General features: G+C 35.8%; 1 protein-coding gene across 1 annotated transcript in view; it reads left to right on the forward strand.

Moving 5' to 3' along the window:
- Positions 1-2,464: 2,464 nt before the first annotated feature.
- Positions 2,465-18,879, forward strand: part of LOC136821681 (protein APCDD1-like) — a 30,370-nt gene continuing 13,955 nt past the window's right edge. The window contains exon 1 of the mRNA XM_067077893.1: positions 2,465-2,582. The gene's annotated coding sequence lies outside the window, so the exon portion shown is untranslated. The remainder of the gene's footprint in view (positions 2,583-18,879) is intronic.

An 18,879-nucleotide genomic window follows, 5' to 3' on the forward strand; every position in this document is an offset into this window, starting at 1 on the left:
GGAATTTACGAATTTTTCCTCGAGTGTAGCCTTACCATACTCTGCATGCTGGTTTCAATCCGTTGGGTATGATAACTACCCATGTCTTGATTCGTACAATCAATAATTTAGGTACTATAACTGACTATAAATAGTTATTATTTTTGTATTATATGTATAATATCGTTATTAGTCAATGATTTTAGATATATTTTTTTCAATTTCATTTTCGCTTTCATTTTCAAAACATAAGGCTTCGATGGCCAAAATGTTAAGAACAAATTAAGAACATTTTAAGGCTTTGGGGGCTCTCAAACACCAAATGTCTTGGAAAAACGCACAAAATTACCCATTGAATTGAAAAAATAAGAACATGTTTAGAACATTTTTAGGCTTAAATCTGAAAAAGTTAAGAACATCCGAAGGCTTCAGAAATTTTGGATGCTCTTATAAAAAAAATGTGTAATGATAAATTCAGTGGACCATGACCCCTCACTTTCTTCACATAAAAAGTTTTTCTTTGAAATATCACGATTCATAATCTTAATAGCTTTTCTAGGCAAAATCAGTCTAAAAGTAGGCCATACTAGAGGGTCAACATCTAGATTTTTCCCATCGGGGCAAACCATGGTTGCACTGCACCTGGATTAGCAAACTAGCCTGGGTCCTGGAATTGTTTTTTCAATATTTACTCAATTCTCAAGTTAATGGAAATGCTTTTGTGAAAAGTAATTGAGGTTAGGTCATAAAAATGCATACAAATTTCGAAGAGTCCCGCTTTTTTTCGGACACACGGTAGATCTATTTATTCAGTGTAAATAAAAAAGACCATAGAACAGAGCTCTTGATTTAATCATTGGAACTATAAGAAAAATTAATAGCTCCATGATTTAAAACAAAATTTTAGAAATTATATTTTTTTGTACAAAAATAGGAATTAAATATTCATTTACACCTTCTTATGACGAAATATACTGAAGTACTGAACTTCTAAAGAAGACTCTGATTTTTATGACAACTTTTTCTACAGTTTCTTATCCTATTCTTATTTAGAGGGTGTTACAGCATTGAGGTGTTTTAGGCATGGTACCCAATTTTTACTACTTTGACCCCTAAATTGCTTGAATTTGAGTCAGCATTGTTCTTAAATTCTTTTTTTTGGCGATTTTGAGCCTCGTTGTTCTTATAAAATTGTTCTTGTGAAAGAAAAAAGTGTATGAGTTTTGCTTAAAAAGCTCCTGCATGGAGGTCGTCGTCATTTCACCAAAGAGTTAAGAATCGGTTTTTGTTCACTCACTATAAAAGCCCCCCCCCCCAGCGGTTTGCGTGAATGCGTGAATTGAAAAAACTTGCGTGAACGTGAAAATCCACTTTTTGACTGCGTGAATGCGTGAATCTGGGCTATTTTGTGTGTGAATACGTGAATTTTCCCTTTTTCCACTGATTGTGTGCAGTGTTCCCGATTTTCCAATGTTTCCCCGATTTTTCCCGAAAATTTTCCGATTTTCTGAAAAATTGGGTTATTGCGTGAAACTTGAGGAAAATTTGCGTGAATGCGTGAATTTCGAAAAATAATTGCGTGAATTGAGGGTCCGCTTGGGGGGGGGGGCCTCATAAAATTCCTCGAAATTCTGAGAATCGCTCAAAATTTGTTTATTCTTGAAAATTCGAAGAAAAACTGACCCTATAGATACACTCTTTTCATTTTATGAGAACAATTTTATAAGAACAACGAGGCTCGGAATCACCAAAAAAAGAACAATTTAAGAACAGTGCTGAGCCTAAAATTACTCAATTTCAAGCAATTTAGGGGTCAAAGTAGTAAAAATTGGGTTTACCTCAATTACACCCAATAAATAAGAACAGGATAAGAACAATATGTTACTGCTTCTTATAGAAAGAAGTGTAGAGGTGAAATATCGTTGTAAATCTCAACAAACCAATCAATCACATCTGTTTCCATAAATCTCGTTAACAAAAAAAAGCAGATTATTTTCAAAAAATTCCCCTTTTTTGAAAAATGAAGTGTTTATTATTTGGCCCATTTGTTAATTAAATATATTTAGCGATTTTTTTACATGGCGTCTTTTTATGTCTCATTTTTTGATTTTTTTTGTATGATTTCTAGAGAAGACGTTTCGAATTTACTAGAACAATTTTACCAGAACACGAGACTAATACTTAAGAACAAACTCGGCCTCAGATCTCATAAGTTCTTATAACAGAACTAACGAACATGATTTTTTTGTAATGAGTTTACACGCCAAAACATTATAATAGACCTATAAATTTTCATTCATTTTTATTATATTGCGGCGTGTCTGATCTTTTGCGACTTTTTAACGAAAAGTGTAAATGTATATTGATTTGTTTCTTTTCTTTCGTGAGAAAGATATATCCTATGAGAGCGAATTTTGTGGTTGTTATTTGAAATATTTGAAAGGAATATCTATCTTTTTTTGTTGAATTGTTGTTCAAGGTTGCAATTTTCAAGGAGCATGGAATATTTTGGTTTGAAAGTTTGAAAAAGAATCTATGTTAAAAAACCTGACATTCAAAGATCAAAGATTTATTCCTCACAAGATGTAAACAACAAATTATTGGTAAGTGTCAGTCTTCTTTCGGATAATTGTGTTACAGTCTCGAAGTCTGGAAATCTTTAATTAACAGAAAAAATTGGGTCTGTACCTAGCCTGGATATCCAAGCTCAAAATTTAACAAAAAAAAAATTTACCTCAACATACAAAGTTCTTAAATTATAGAGCTTGGTCTCCCTAGAGAATGAAAGTGCAAACCCATGTTTCCTAGCCAACCCAGGGCAGCAAAACAGCCCGGGGGGGTACTAGGGCAAAATGGGGTACGGGGATGCTCCGCTAGTCAGGGTATCTTTTTCAACCTCCACGAGTCCCAGGTAGGGTCGCAAAAACACCAAAATAGAAAAATCAGTCCCTCGTAGGGTGCCTATTTTTGGAAAATTTGGGGGAAAAGTAGAAAATTTTGGAATTTCAGTCCCATTCAGGGTCACTTTTTTCGCAAATTTCGAGTCCCACGTAGGGTCCATTTTTCGAACCTCAGCGGAGCACCCCCGTCGGTCGACAAGGGTAGTACCCCCCCCCCCGGCAAAACAGAAACTAATAAAAAGCAGTCTTACAAGATCTAAAACTATTTGAAACATCCAAAGATTACACCAAAGTCCATAAAAAAGTTTGCATGCATTATCATGACCAACCATGTTTTCTTGGAAAATGAACTTACCTCTGTTTTCTTCTTTTTCATGTTTTCATGTAACAGAAAGCCCTATCTTCACTAGCAACTGGAGGACTATCCTATTTTTGCTTTAGAATTGCTCAACGTCGTGTAGATTGGCCCTTAGGGTTTTAGCGAAGTGAGCGCAAGCAAGCGGACTGCATTCTCTTAAAGAGAATGCAAATCGCTCTAGGGAGACCAGGCTGTAAACCAGAACATAAAATATCAAAAACTAGACTGTGAAATAGTTTACAGCCTGGATATCCAGGCTAGTCTGTACCGTAACTTCAGTAACTTGGTCTAATGTCGACATCCCTCCGCTAATTCCGACACCCTTTTTATCAGCTGAAATTGATAGAAGGGTTAAAACTGTTTTTCTTTGCTTAGTGGTCAGAGTGGAATAATCCTTTTTTCAATCTGTGATTCAAGATTTCATATTATTCTTCTTGTCTTTAAAGAAGGGTGTCGGAATTAGACCAACTTACGATACGGGGGCATGCCGCTGGCCAGGATCCCTTTTTAGTCCCTGAAGATATCTGACATAGGGTCGACTTTTGGTTATTTTGGACAATTTCCAGGGTGAAAATGAGAAAGTTTTTAAATTTCTTTCTTCTGACAGGGTCCCTAATTTACCAAACATTCATATCTGACAGGGGCCCGTCGGCCGTAGGTCAGTGCGGAGGTACAGGTCTGATAGTCTTAGTCCTTGAACTTAAAATGGTCTCAACGGGCCCCTACATTATTTTCCAAATATATGATGTCGTGGGGGAGGGCACTCGATATAAAAAGGACCTTTGAAATCAGACCTTTACAGTACAGAGAAAATTTAGCCAAATTTTGAGTAAATTTGAGCGAAAAATTGACGCTGCATTTTCTTGTTAGATTTTCCAAAATTTACACCATTAGAGTGCACTTCTTTTTCTTATCTTTGTTCATCACTTTGGTTGGAAAATTGGTCCCTTTAAGCCTGGAGAAACGAAATTTAGCAAAATGGTGGTCTGAATTTATGAGTCGGGAAAGAATATTCAAAACTTCCGGATTTTATGACGAAATTTTGTAATAACAAAATTTTTGTGTGGCGGAATTTGTGTTCTAGTTTAGACGGTCTGACGGAATTTAAGGAAAATATAAAGTTGACGGACTGGTGGAATCAGACGTCTCACAACGAGGCTCAAAATCGTCGAGGAAAAAACGACAATGCTGAGCCCGAAATTGCTTAATTCTTTATGAAATTAAGGGTTAATGAAATTAAAGGTTAAAGTAGTAAAAGTTGGGTTTAAAGCCCAAATTACCTTAATTTTAAAGTCTTTAAGGTACGTGTGTATCAGTAGCGTGGTGGTAGGGCCAATTTCTTTTTGGGGTGGGGAGGGGCGAAATACAATACGGCGCCCCTTTGCTCTTTTACACCTTAGACATGGAGTTTTTAGCCAAAAAGAGCTTCGCCTGCGTAATTTTTAAAAAGATATTTACTTTGTATAGGGAGGCCAAAATCAAAATTTTCTAAAATTGCCTCCCCAGTTTGTCCGAATTTTAGTCGACCCACCAACTACAGGGTACTAAAATGAAGTCACAGAACAAATGATAAAAAGTTCTTGTCTTTCGTCTTCATTTTTCATTTCATTTTAAAAAACTTTTCGATCATTTTTCTTATTGGAGATTTTAGTATTCTGAATAATCTTTTCAACAGTATATAATTTATTAGATTTGAAGCATAGACTGAAGAATGGCAAGCAAAACAAAGCTACACGTTTTTTTATAAGAACATACAAAATTTTTGAAGCCTTCAGATGTTCTTAACTGTTTGAGTTTTAAGCCTTAAAAATGTTTTCAACAATGTTCTTATTTTCAACACGTCGTGAATATTTTTATCCATTTTTCTAAGAAATTGGGTGTATTCCTTCGAGCCCGCGAAGCCTTATAACTTGTTTTTAGTGTTTTGTTATGGCAATCAAAGCCTCAGGTTATACTTAAAGTGAATGGCCTTTGGATTGAAAAATTGTTGAATATCAGTTATAAAAATCATGATTAAGGCTTTAAGGTTGGCCCTATTTTTTTCCAAGCAATGTTAATAAGGTCGCCGGTTTTAAAGGTTTTAGCTCTTTAACTCCGCCTTTGCCCGCCTTTCCGTTGTCTTTCTTCCGCCATCTTTAAATTTAGACATGATGTAACCATTTGAAGGCTCCAAAAGGGGGTAAGACGGTTTGTGATGTCGTGACTTATAGATTTTTCCAAAAGAAATATGAGGAAAGTCTCCGAATCTTTCGAACTAAAATAATTTCTCAGTGCCGTAGTCACAAAATTGGTTTTAGGGGTACCTCCCTAGATTGTCTAAACGTCAATTCTAACAATAGGAAATCTGAAATGATGTGAAATATTAGGTGTATTTTCAATAAAGAACTTTTTGAACTCAATAGTACTAGCAAAACATTCTACAGTTAGGAGTGTATTTTTCTGGTTTTGCAGCACAATAATCTGCAAAAACTTTGGGAGAGACCCCTCGGTGGCTACGTCACTGTTTCTAGATATATAAAAGGTATGTCATTCGGTACAAGGTGTGGAATTTACTGGACTTTGACGACCAACTGAAATGTGCCGGTGAGGGGTTGCAAAAATAGGCCATGACAGACAAAATTTGGACCCTGACCCAAAATATGATTTTTTTTAATGTACCTTGAAAAAGTCAAATGTAGCGAAGCTCTGTATTATATGAAACTTTGGTACATACATTTTCAGAGCCTGGAAAAATGGGCGACCCGGAGCAGCCCCATACGTAGACTGGCACGCCAGTCGGGCTGGAACGGTATCACGCGGGAAAAGTGAGCGTAGGAGTTAGGTAAGCGTAGGAAGAAATTTTGTCGGCGGCGAGGGCTGAAAGCTAGTTAATCAGCAGCCTCTCACCAACTTTTGCTCGCTCTCTTACGCAGCTCCTATTCTAGCAAACGCCCGCCGCCTTTATGTTCCCGCCCTCTGACATGATTAATTTACAGACTAGTTTGCTAGTCTACCCCATACGCCATTCATAAGATTTTTCCCGCTAAGGGCACTATAAATTTTCATCGTTTGATACTTCAAGAGTTTGCTTTGGAGCTTTGGACTCTCGCAAGAATTATTCTCTCGCAAAACTCTTTATCTCAAAATCAACAACCAGAGCCAGGAGATTAAAATTTAGGGAAGGCTATAAATTTTCCCATCCCTAATCCTGCTTTAATCCTTTCTAAACCCTTTGAAATGCGATTAAAAATTCCTGAATGAACTAAGAGAAGACTTTTCAGATTTATATTTTGCTAAGAAACTTTGGTTGGTTCAAAAAATTGTAGAACTTGTTCATAATTTTCAACGTGAAAATGGAATATTCTGGGATGATAAATAAAGAATATAGTGTGTTCGAAACAAAGTTTTCATTTTCGAAGTACAGTGGAGTTCCATAATTCGAACCACTATAACTCGAATGTCTCCTTAACTCGAACAAGTTCTCTACAATCATGGTCCAGCTATTAAGCGGTGCTCTAAGGCCTGAAATAGGGTTCAGAAGGCCTGACAAACGAACTTGAGTCACCGTGTTTGGCTTGATAGTGTAAATGCTGCGTTCCGAGTTTCTAGGCATTTCTGGGTATTTTAGCGTTTTGCTGATTTTAAAGTTTTAGTGAGATTGAAATTTTCCAGGCTTTCTATTTTATCTAATCGGATATTTCGATTTGGAAGATGTATAATTACTTCCAGGATATTCTCAGCCTAGTCGGACCATTCAGAAGTCTTTGGATCCTAAGCTCCTAGGTCTTTTAAGGGGGTTCCAGGGCGTACTCAATTCCGCCAAACCGACAATTCTTTCCTTAAATTCCGTCAAACCGTCTGAACAAGCACAAAAATTCCACCACCGAAAATTCTTTTGAAATTCCTGATTTCTTGTTTTAAGTCTCAGTTAAGTTAAAACTCTTAAAAATCTTAAAAACTGCTTCCAGCACATACTCCATAACCCGAAATTTCCTTAAATCGAACAAATTTGTGCTCCCCGCGCGTGTTCGAGTTATGGAGACTCAACCGTATAAATTTTGGTTTTTAATTTTTGATTAGGCAACATGTTATGCTTATTTCAAGTAAGTGAGTAAGTGTGTGACCGGAAGTCGAGGGTCACTCAGAGGCTCCATCTTCTATAACTGTCTACCTGAAATTAGGGGAGAGCGTGGCTACTCTTTTCCTTGGATATCTCCACAATTTCTTAAACTTAGTAAGGTGAATGTATTTATTGATTTCGCTTTTTTTGGACACACTGTAGATTATATTTTGTTCCGTTAGACGGAAAGTTTAGAAATAGACCTTTTCATAAATTACGTCACGAACAACACTTACCTCGTTTTCAAAATATTGCTATGGTAATTGATTCCCACAGGAGTTCATAAGAAGTCGACTCTATTGATAAAAGTAATACTTGAAGTCTCAAGGGATATAATCACCTTGGTAACGGTTTCAAAACGAGGCAGTCGTTGCACTCAAAATAATTTATGAAAAGGCCTAATTGGAGCAGTTTCTTAGTAAATAGACCACTTTTAATATAATGTAATCAAAGCTATCATCGGGTGACTTTGGTTTGTCAATGTGTCAAGGAGGAGAAAAAATGACATTTTATTCTCGATGGTTTATCAGGCCCTCCTCTTTCGGTGACAGATCACTAACATCATACTCACCTTACAAAAATGTTGGGTTTTTTTCTCTCAAAAGGTATTTTTCATCTTGTCTGGGGTTGATTTTTTTCCCAGCTGGCACACAACGTTGTTACAATGTTCATTTAACGTTATATGGACGTTGTGAACATTAGATGAACGTCGAAACGACGTTGTCTGAACTGACGCCTGTTGAAGTGTTATTGCTTGTCCCTGTGAAGGGTTATTGGTTGTTTTATTTGCTATGTGAGGATTTTATCCTGGGTTGAAATTCTTTATTTTAATAATCATGTTTACAAACTCATATCCAGCCCCCAAGATTGCTTTTTAATGATATTGATAGCGCTCAACCTCGTTCCCTACCATAGATTTATAAAGCCGGAAGTGCTAGATGTAAAGCTTTTGCTGAAAAGTGTGCCGTGTCTAGGTAGGAAATCCTACCTAAGTCACGTGACATTACAATATAATTTCAGCGCTTGACCAATCAGAAACTTTGCAGGTTTTCGAAAACAATAGCAACAATATTTTTTCCGATATTCACTTTTTTTTGCCTGTGATGGCTTAAAGCCCGACATCTAGCCCTTCGGGCTTTAAAAATCTATGTTCCCTACGTATTATCAGCTTTTTTGATGCTTACTGATAGCGCTAGCGCATTGTTTGTTTTTCGAACGTGTAAGTAAAGGCCGGTCTCCACTTGTGCGCGCTGCGATCGCTCTTCTTCGAGCAAAGCTTCCACGCTACTGGTCAAAGAAAAATGAAGCAACTCCATTGGTGTGATATGACGTAACGATCGCACGCTTGAAAAAAAAGTTGAAATACATTCAACTTTTTTTCCAAGCGCGCGCTGCGTTTTTATGACGTAACCTTTTCTCCAAGCAAAAATGATTGAAGCCAAAGTTGCGCGCGCTGCGATCGCATTTTTTTTGGCTTCAATTCTTTTTGCTTGGAAAAAAGATTACATCATAAAAATGTAGCGCACGCTCGAAAAAGTGCGATCGCAGCGCGCGCAAGTGGAGGCCGGCCTTAACGTAACGTAACGTAAATAAAGCCTGGGAAACACAGGGACGAGGTTGGATAGTGCTATATACCACGTCCATCAGTTAAATAAAGAATTGTGGCTATGGGTACAAGATTGGAAATGTTTAGTCGATTCCAAGATGAAACACGCCCTTAGCGTTAAACTTTTGCCACTTGATGTTCAAATATCTTTGAAACTAGTGACTTAAAGAATGATATTTAAAAACTTCCAAAAGTCTTAAATTTTGTAAAATTTGTGCCTGTATGATAAACTTAGCCATTAATAATGGAGCAAGTAAGCCCCAAATAAGGCTACCATTGAGAAACCTGCACGTATCAAACGATATCTAAACATGTACCCGTACTCAATAACCTCTTCCTCATCTTTTAACCTAGACTATGTTATAGTCTAAGACGAATCACTATCTAAGAAAAAATCCCAAAGCCACATTGACAAAGGTTAGCGAAATGACGAGGGTTGCCTTTTCAGTTTTGTGAATTTTTGGAACCTTACCTTTAATCCTCAGAATTTCAGGGATAAATATCGAAGTTTCTGATTTTTTTGTAATCCTCGGAGAGGGACTGAAAATTGATTTTTACAACCCTTAGAGGGACATTGAATGTCAAAAAAGGCATCTCTAAGGGTGGCACATATCCGTACCCTCCATTTGCCTAAGTCCCTCCTCCGGGAAGGTTCCCCAAGATAAGCTTTTGGATATAAGTTTGGAAATTGAACATTCTGAGTTCAAACATAACAAAACCCTTAAAACGTGTCAAAATATTTGAATTGTCTTGAGATAGCCGAGATATTTCAAGAACCTTGCGAGGGCGTTAAATCACGCGAGATAGTGTGGCATAAGGGGAGGGCTTAACAGTCTCTCGTGTCCCATGATTTAACATATATAAGTGGCTACTTATCGTAACATTTTAATCATTTGAAATGATAGCCACAAGAAGAAGTATTCGCTTTTACTTTTTATAAGAAAGATCAAAAAAGTTGAAGTCTTCTGATGTGTTAACTTTTTCAGTTTTAAAAATGCTCTTAAAATGTTCTCAAAATGTTCTTATTTTTATGCGATTGCATAAAGAGGTTGGGTGCAGTTTTAGAGTCTGTTTAGCCTAGCAATGGGCTAACAATGTTCCAAACATGTTCTTATTAAATTCAGCCATTGTAGCCTTATGTTCTTATATTATTAATTCTTATAAAATAAACGTGTGACAAGACATAAAGAAGGAAACATATTTTCTCAGACTTACGCCCTTCATATTTATGACACGAACGCTAATGTAAGATTTTTTGTCCGTCTCATGCTAAACGACTAGAATTAACGGATAAACTAAGGGGTAGGAAAACACATAGTTACATTCTTACATTAAACATTAAAACTAATATTAATGGTGTTATAAAAAGCACCAATTTTACTGTCTATCTAACACATAGTATAGTTAAGGCTTTGGGACACGAGAAGTTTTTTTCGCGTTGGTGCAATGCAACATGCTCTATCCCACCAACACAAGGAAAAAGTGCGCGTCCCATGGTTTCTTTTTTTGTTTCATGGAGCGAAAAGTGAGGGAAATACCCAAAAGACACGCTGATTTTGTCCCAGGGCCAAAAGTGAGATTTCACTTTTATTAATAGAAAGAAAAATGGGGTGGAGACACGAGAAAGCGTTTCAGGTTGATGGGATGGAGCATGTTGCATTGTACCAACGTGAAAACAACATCTCGTGTCCCCAAGCCTTTATGCTCCGTTCTAGGATTTTGAAAAGTATTTATAGTATGATGGGACAAATATTGAAGGCCTATTTCATAGGATTCGTCGATTCGTGCACCTGGCACATGTTATTTTCTTTTCAATTTACAGGAATGCTCAAAATGCGTTACCTCTCTCTATTTCGATCTTCAAGGGACAACTTCTTATCTTCGAATTACAGAAAGTGTTTTATACTATTCTCAAGCTTAAGGGATCAATGTTTTGGTTCGAATTACAGAAAAAGATTCGAATTATAGAGGTTCGAGTTAGAGAGAGTTGATTGTGTGCGTTCAGCTAAGAATTAGCCGACCCTCTGGGTTTACCGCGATGCATTTTAACATTTTAGAGCTGTTTAACCAACTCAATCACGTGATCAAAGTCACGCCCTTATCAACGCTCCACCCACTAAAGTGAATGCCTTTTGAAAGCAATAATTCGTGACAGAAATTCAGCCAATTATTTTGAAAGATGGTCAAATAGTGATTGATACCTATCATCATGCCATGACAATTTAATAAATGTTTAATTAAATGACTATTCAGTCAATATGTACAATCCTTCTAAATATCTGTTTTTTTATAAGCATATCTAGGCTCGGATACACGTTTTTATAAGAACAAACTATATAAGAACATAAGGCTTCGATGGCCAAAATGTTAAGAACAAGTTAAGAACATTTAATGGCTTTGGGGACTCCAAAACACCCGATTTCTTAGGAAAATGGATAAAAGTACCAACAAAATGGTGAAAATGCTAAGAACATTTTTAGGCTTAAATCTCAAAACGCTAAGAACATCCGAATGTTCTTATAAAAAAACGTGTATGACAAAAATTCAAGCAAATACTAAGTATTACATTAGCTTACATTTTCCGATTTTGCCTGTTTTTGACTGTAATTTTACAGATTTTCAGAACTCTCTTAACATTTTGCCAAGGCTATAAGCATCCTTCAAGCGTTTTTTAGCCTTGTCAATCTCTCGATCTGAGCGTCTCCAAGCCAGTTTTTGGATTTTTGTATGCTTTGCAAGTAAAAATGTTTGTAGCAAGCAAGAAAGATGAAAAAAGAGGGGTAAGGGTCTGCCAAGTTTATTTTATTTTGAGATTCTTTTAGGAAAAGTTTTGAAAAACAATTCAAAGAACCCGAAATATGCTTGGTCTAGACCCGTTCATGAAATTAGGTCACAAGCAACGCTTACTTCGTTTCGAAAATATTGCTTGATTATTGATGGTTTCAAAACGAGGCAGTCGTTGCACTTGAAATAATTTATGAAAAGGCCTATTAAATTCGAATTTACCGTAATTTTTCTAATTTAGCGCTTCCTGTAACTTAACGCGTACCATATTTTTGGCTATAATTAGGTTGTAATTAATTTTACTCGTTAACGCGTGGCTGAAAATGAAAGCAATTAGTTTTCTTCGCGTACCTTAGACTGGTAGAAATATTTTCGAAAAAGGTGCATCAAAATTAATCGGCTTACAGTAGCGTAGCCAAGAGGGGCGCAAAATTTGTGTAGGAGAGCAGATTTTTATGTCATTATAGTTATCTTTTAATACCGTGAATAAATAATTACATTGTCATAAAAATCTGCTCTCCTACACAAATTTTGCGCCCCTCTTGGTTACGCTACTGGCTTAGATAATGACGTTTAGCACTGAATTTCAAATTTACACAGAAGCTAACTAGTTTCAGGTTCATGATGATGAGTCAAGATCTCTCTTATTAGGCGCGTAAGATCAATTTATTTTCCCTGAATTATCGATGTGTACTTCGAAAACTGCCCAGCTGGCACACAACGTTGTCTCAGCGTTCGTCTAACGTTATATAGACGTTCGTCTAACGTTATATATATAGACGTTGTGAACGTTAGATGGACGTTGGTACAACGTTGTGTGCCAGCTGGGTGAATTATCAATCAATTTTTCTCCACTTTTTCATGCGTGGGTACAAAATATTTATTCATTGACACGCGCTAAGTTGAAAATAGTATCCCGGGCAACTGCCCCGGACAAGGCATGCGATACAGGGGTGTTTTCAGAAGAAGTCTAGGAGAATAAGGGTAACTTAGTCATTGTATTACATCATAAAAAGGGAGGTCTCAATATTAAAATATTGAAGGGTTTTATTAAAAAATAAAGATATAAAATTGGTGTATTTAAGACATTTTCATCTCGTGTGTGACAAGTTGACATGTCTATTAAGCTTAGAGTTTCTAATCTTTATCATAAGTAGGCTATGAGAAAAACACAACTGTCAGCATCTCACATTTTTTGTATTGTCATTTTCAAATTTCTGTCGTGGGTGAAGAAAAATGTTACAAAAAAGTCTACCATGGCTAAATTTATGTCTAAGAAATTGTTTCTTATAAGCAAATTAGAGAGTGTTTTCCGTTTTCTCTAAATCATAAAACAACAAAATTACATAATTAAAATATCCAGAAATCCACTTTTACGATATTAGTTCAACAGTGTACTATCAGGTACCATAATGGTTGGAAAGATATTTCGAGAATTAAATAAAAGTGCTGGCCCTATTCCTTATAAGTAAACATAAAAGGCAAAATTGTGCCTTTAAAAAACATTTAGTTCATGGATGTTATAAAGACGTTGAAATGACGTTAGGATCTTAAGGTCATTCTTAAGTGTTTTTTTATTGATTTAACACATCTATTTAATCGCTGATTGGTAATAAAGCTCAGCATAAAACGAAAAACCAACATGACTGCAATATGAGTGTGACAATCTTGGTCTGTTGGAAGAAAGAAAAAAAATTTGAAATTTTAGTTTATACAGTGTGAATTTCTACGAGCTTCAATAATATATTTATGATTTTCCTTCTGTTTTATCAAATTTCCACTTTTTCAATTTGAGCCCGGATTTGATGGATTTGGTGTCTTCAACCATTGAAATTGAGGGATGTTTATGTAAAAATTACGCGAGCGAAGCGTTTCTCTTTTTAGCCAAAAACTGTCAATTCTAAGGTGTATAAACTAATAAACGCTGTATTTGAAAACGTCTCTATCGGCCTTGATCAATCTACATAATATCAAAATTGATCGATGTTTGCTTTTATCTGCTCTAGTTTTAGACATGTGCACTTATGTTTCCAACGCCCCACCACTAGTGTGTTTTTATACATTATTCTATTTCATGCATGCGCGCATCCTAAGTACGCAGGCGAAGCACTTCTTTTTGTAGGCTGTTAGCATTTACTATCAGATTCGTGCTCCTTAAAATATTCTTTCTGCATCTTTTATCGATATTTTATATCTACGATTTAGACTATCCTTTTTGCTCATGCACCAAGAAACCCGTTTTTTCACAAACTTGAACCTATTCCCTTAGCTCGCGTTTTTATGATTCTGACAGCGTTCGCGAAAAGTTGTAGTTCATCAGTAACATCAGTAAAATCAAAAATGGCGTAAGTGTGGCTCTGGGAACGAGACTGGTTTTTCCGCAGAGACTTTTTCACTAAGAATCATCGGGAAAGCTCACGCCTCAATTATAACAATAGAAAATTGTTAATTATGTACACCATCTGCTTAATGAGCTACAAAACCACAAAACACTACCTTTAACCAATCAGTAATAAGAAAAAAAGAGGCATACCTTTGTTAATTAGTACTTAAGCATCAAGTTATGATTACTCGCCTCTTGTCTCAGCTAATAATGACTTACTATTATTGTTAATGATTCAGTTAATCTTGGTGAATGTGTAACTCGATGTGGGAATTTTTACCGAGCATTTTCAGTGGTGTTATTCATTTGGCTTTCTTTTGTACGGAGACGTGGTTTGGAGTGTTCAGGGTCATTTGAGTTTAAAGCCCCGTCGGGACTAGAGAGGAATCTTTAACCTTTTTCAAGCAAGAAAAAGTGAAGCTTTAAGCTTTGTGCCGCATTTAGAATAACGGATTGAATCTAGCTTTTTCTTTGTCTTTAAGCGGCATATTTTTCTAAATCTACCGATACTGTTTTACTTCAATCTGGCGTTTGTGTGAAAAACAGGGCGGGTCAAGTGTTTTGGATATTGTAGTTAATAAGTGGTTTCGCATTTCCCATCCAGGAGTTTTGGGTCTAGCCTTTCAAGAGCTGCATTGAGGTTTTCACTTTTGAAGAGTTACGGTGTTTGAGCGGCGAAACAGTTGTAGGGCTTAATAAAATGACTTTTTCGGTTATTCTGATTTTCTATTTTAGATCTGATTAGACTTTTTTGCTACTCTTGGATTTCTTTGTTTCTTCGTACATTTATATTCAGCTTTTGATAAGATTTGAAAGAAATTATGCCTCACGGTATAGTATGTCAAGTATCATTTTTTATAAGAACATACAGAATTTTTAAATCCTTTGAATTTTCTCAACTTTTGGATTTTTAAGCCTAAAATGTTCTTAAAATGTTCTTATTTTCACCATTTTTTGTGTATTTTTGCCCATTTTCTCTAAATTGGTTGTTTTAGAGTTCGTAGAGCCTTAAAATGTTTTTACTTGTTCTTAAAATGTTGGCAATCGAAGCCTTATGTTCTTATATAGTTGGTTCTTATAACAAACGTGTATCAGGTTTTGATCTTCAAAAGACGCTTCAAGGACAGATTTAGACGATGTTATCGTCCGTTACAGTGATAGTAAAGGCGGGAAAAATGGTGGTGTGGCGTTATGGCGGTATACGAAAAAAAATCGGCGGGAGAGTTGCGAAGACTGGCAACTCTACCGATTGTAAACTCTTTTCAGCAAAAAAAAACCCGTTTGCGAATTTTCTTCGGCTTTGGGCTTTTTTCTTAGATAGTGATTCGTCTTAGACTATAGCATAGTCTAGGACTGATATTATGTATAGAATACAAGAGAAGTTCGAGATTTTGAGCGTAAGATTGAAAGATCAGTAAGGCTTTTTAAAGAAATCTTGACGTTTAGTAGCCGCGATAACGATCTCTGAGAATGCTGTGAATGAGAATAATGGTGTAGATCAGTTAACGATATGGAGAAAATAATTTGTATAAGATGAGTAGATGTAATGATGAGATAATAAACATGTCAATTGTCGTTAAAAAAAAATCTTTTTCATTTATTTTTATGTGTGTAAAATGTAAGTTTGTTGGTGTTTAGTGGAGTCTGTTGGCAAGAACTTGGCAATTTCTACTTTTAGTACCTTGCTTGCTTACGCACCGTTGTTTAGTTTGATAAGTATTTCACTGTACGAAGAAGATGGAAGCTGTGATTACAATTCAATATTATTTTATTCGCCAGCAGTGCCGTAGCAACCGGGAGCGCTTAGCCATACATTTATAAAGCCCGAAGGGCTAGATAGAGTGCTTCGGCTGAAAAGTTAGCCGAGGCTAGGTAAGAAATCCTACACGTGACATCATGATGGAATTTCAGCGCTTGACCAATAAGAAGCTTCGTGGGTTTTCGAAAACAATAGCAGCTATATTTTTTGCGATATTCACTCTTTTTGCTTGGAAGAGTTTAAAGCACGACATCTAGCTCTTCGGGCTTTATAAATCTATGGGCTTAGCCTCCCTCCAGGAATTTGGATTACATGGATTATTATAAACGGCTCTAGCAAGAAATTTTATTTTAAGTCTGTTGGCATTTAATTGGCAAAAACCGGGGTGTTTCCGTGGAAAACATTAATATGTGCTCAATTCCCAAATTAAAGCACTGTTTTAGAATTTGATACAAGTCGAGAAAATCGGTGACACACGCACACGAACATTTTAAGAAAGGAGAAACTTATTTTTAGACTCTTTAAGAGTGAATAGCTTTAGATGACAAGAAAGCTCTTGAAATTGTTTTAGTATGATGACCATTTGATTTGATGATGGAGGTTAAGTGAGAAACACTTTCTCCATTACAAGAGTTATGAAGTGCTAAAGACGATGTTCGTTATATTCTCTTACAAGTTTTTTTAATAAGAACAAGTAGTCTTAGAATGTTCTTAATTCTTTTGAGTGTTTTGAGTCTTGAGCCTAAAAATGATCTTAACAAAATCTTAGGATGTTCTTAACTTATTGAGTTTTAAGCCAAAAAATATTCTTTAACATGTTCTTATTTTCACCATTTTGAGAGTATTTTTGTCCATTTTTCTATGAAACTGTGTGGTGTTTTAGAGTCCTCAAAGCCTTAAAATGTTCTTAACTTGTTCTTATTATTTTGACCATCGAAGCCTACAGGTCTCATAGTTTGTTCTTATAAAAAACGTATGTTACGTGTATTGCTCGTTGTAAGAAACAGCCTTGATAATTAGGGCCCCAATTAATGATTATTGATTTCTGATAGCAAACAAGTTTATCCATTTAATCAAAGATCTGCTCTGAAATTCCCCAGCTAAGGATCTCGAAAGCCGAGTTGGATTACTCACAAAGATTCAAGTTCGTGTTCAAAATATCAAAATGTTTTTTATTCTTCGGGTGTTCTTAACATTTAAGGTTAATGTTCTTAAAGTGTTCTTATTTCAGCATTTTATGAGTATTTTGATCTAATTTCCTAAAAATTACATTGTATTTTAGAATCAGTAAATCCTTAAAATGTTCTTACAATGTTCTTAGAATGTTCTTAGATTGTTTTGTTTCGAAGCTTTATATTCTTATATATTTTGTTCCCATAAAAAACGTGCTATAGATGACATCATATTTAATGGAACACAAGAGATAGATTTCCACTTTTTAGCCAATAAGAATCCACTGCATAATGGTAGCGTGTCATGGTGACGTCACGTCTTTCAATGTTTTAAGGATGTAAGGTTTTTCAATTTTTAGTTTTATAATCATTGGAATTTAGTGAATGAATCTTCCTTGGGTTGGTATTTGGTATTTGAACAGATTTAAAAAGTATAGTATTTTTTCTCATACTATAGTATTGATTGTCACATTGAAACACTAGATAGGGGGTTCGAGTATTGAGTTTAAAGCTTAAAAGTTAAAGTTTAAAGTTTAAGTTAAGTCGCTTGACAGTCAATGGGTTCCGAGCGTTCTGATTTCCAAGATCTCGAAGAATTTTGTCGTAATATTTCTGAAATTCAGGATAAAAATAAAGTTTCAATTCCGATTTTACTTTTGCTTTTAAGCCATTTTTCTCAAGATCCCTCATTGGCGAAATTTTCCCGTTTTAGGATTCCGAAATCCTGTAACTATTTTAAGATGACCGAAACTCCAGAGAAAACACGGTCGATTTCCGTATTATCGAAATCTCGTACATCCCGCACTAACTGCTTTGTCATTTTGCGACTGATGACTTTTCTCTTCACCTCGAACGTTGGGAATTTTTAATCTTCATAATTATTGATTCTATTTGAAACATTACGTAATGAAAATTAATGTGATTTTTAATCAGAGTTTACTTTGAATCATCTAAAGGGGAGGTGCTTGGAAGGATTTTCTATGATTTAATATCTCTACCAGCCCACTGTATTTAAAAATCTCCAAGGTATTTATTTATCTGATTTTCTCCCTGAAATTGCATCACTTTTTGCTTTTTTGTATTGTGTCTACGCACCAATCTTTGCCAACATTTGTTTGGAGTTTGGAGATAATCACACACCGATTTGAGATAATCTTATTTTTGGGTTGGTCACGAGATCTTTTTTGAAAGAGAATACTTATAGGAGTCTGATTGTAAAGAATTTCAGAGATGTCTTAAGATCACAATCATTCCATTTATGTGAGGTTATCACTAGTAGTTTGGTGGTAGGGTGGGGGGACACTTCCGAAATGGAAGTTTAAAGTTGTTCTTTTTTAGTAAACAATAGCAAGTTTATGCACCAAAGGATATCGAGGGTGACGGTAAGTGAAGTCAACGCAAAGAAAAGTCGATACCATCGTTTTGTATAAGTTTTCCATCTTCGCACTAAAATTATTGTCACTTTTTTGGAGTCTTTCCGCTACTTTTCCCGGGATAACTGGCATCAGATTGGGAAGGGTTTGTTTCTAAAGGTACCGAAAATGTTGTATTTACTCACGAAACTGCCTAACTTTCCGAAGCTCTTTTTTTCAACTTCCCGAAGTCCTGGTCTTTTTACGCTAGTAAAGTGGCAAAAGAATCTTAGTGCGCAAATGGGAAACTTAAAAAACTAAAAAACGACGGTAGTTGATGTACAGCTCACCTAAACAGACGACGGTATTTTGGTGTTTTTACCGTCGCCGAGCAAAATGGACGGCGATTTTGGTGACATTTCAACTTTGCCTTATACTGTCTCCCCGATTTATCCTGGATGCATAAACTCGTTGATGTCCGGTCAGG

Source organism: Clytia hemisphaerica, unplaced genomic scaffold (genome assembly GCF_902728285.1).
Source record: "Clytia hemisphaerica strain Z4C2 unplaced genomic scaffold, Clytia hemisphaerica genome assembly, whole genome shotgun sequence".
Classification (NCBI taxonomy): Eukaryota; Metazoa; Cnidaria; class Hydrozoa; order Leptothecata; family Clytiidae; genus Clytia; species Clytia hemisphaerica.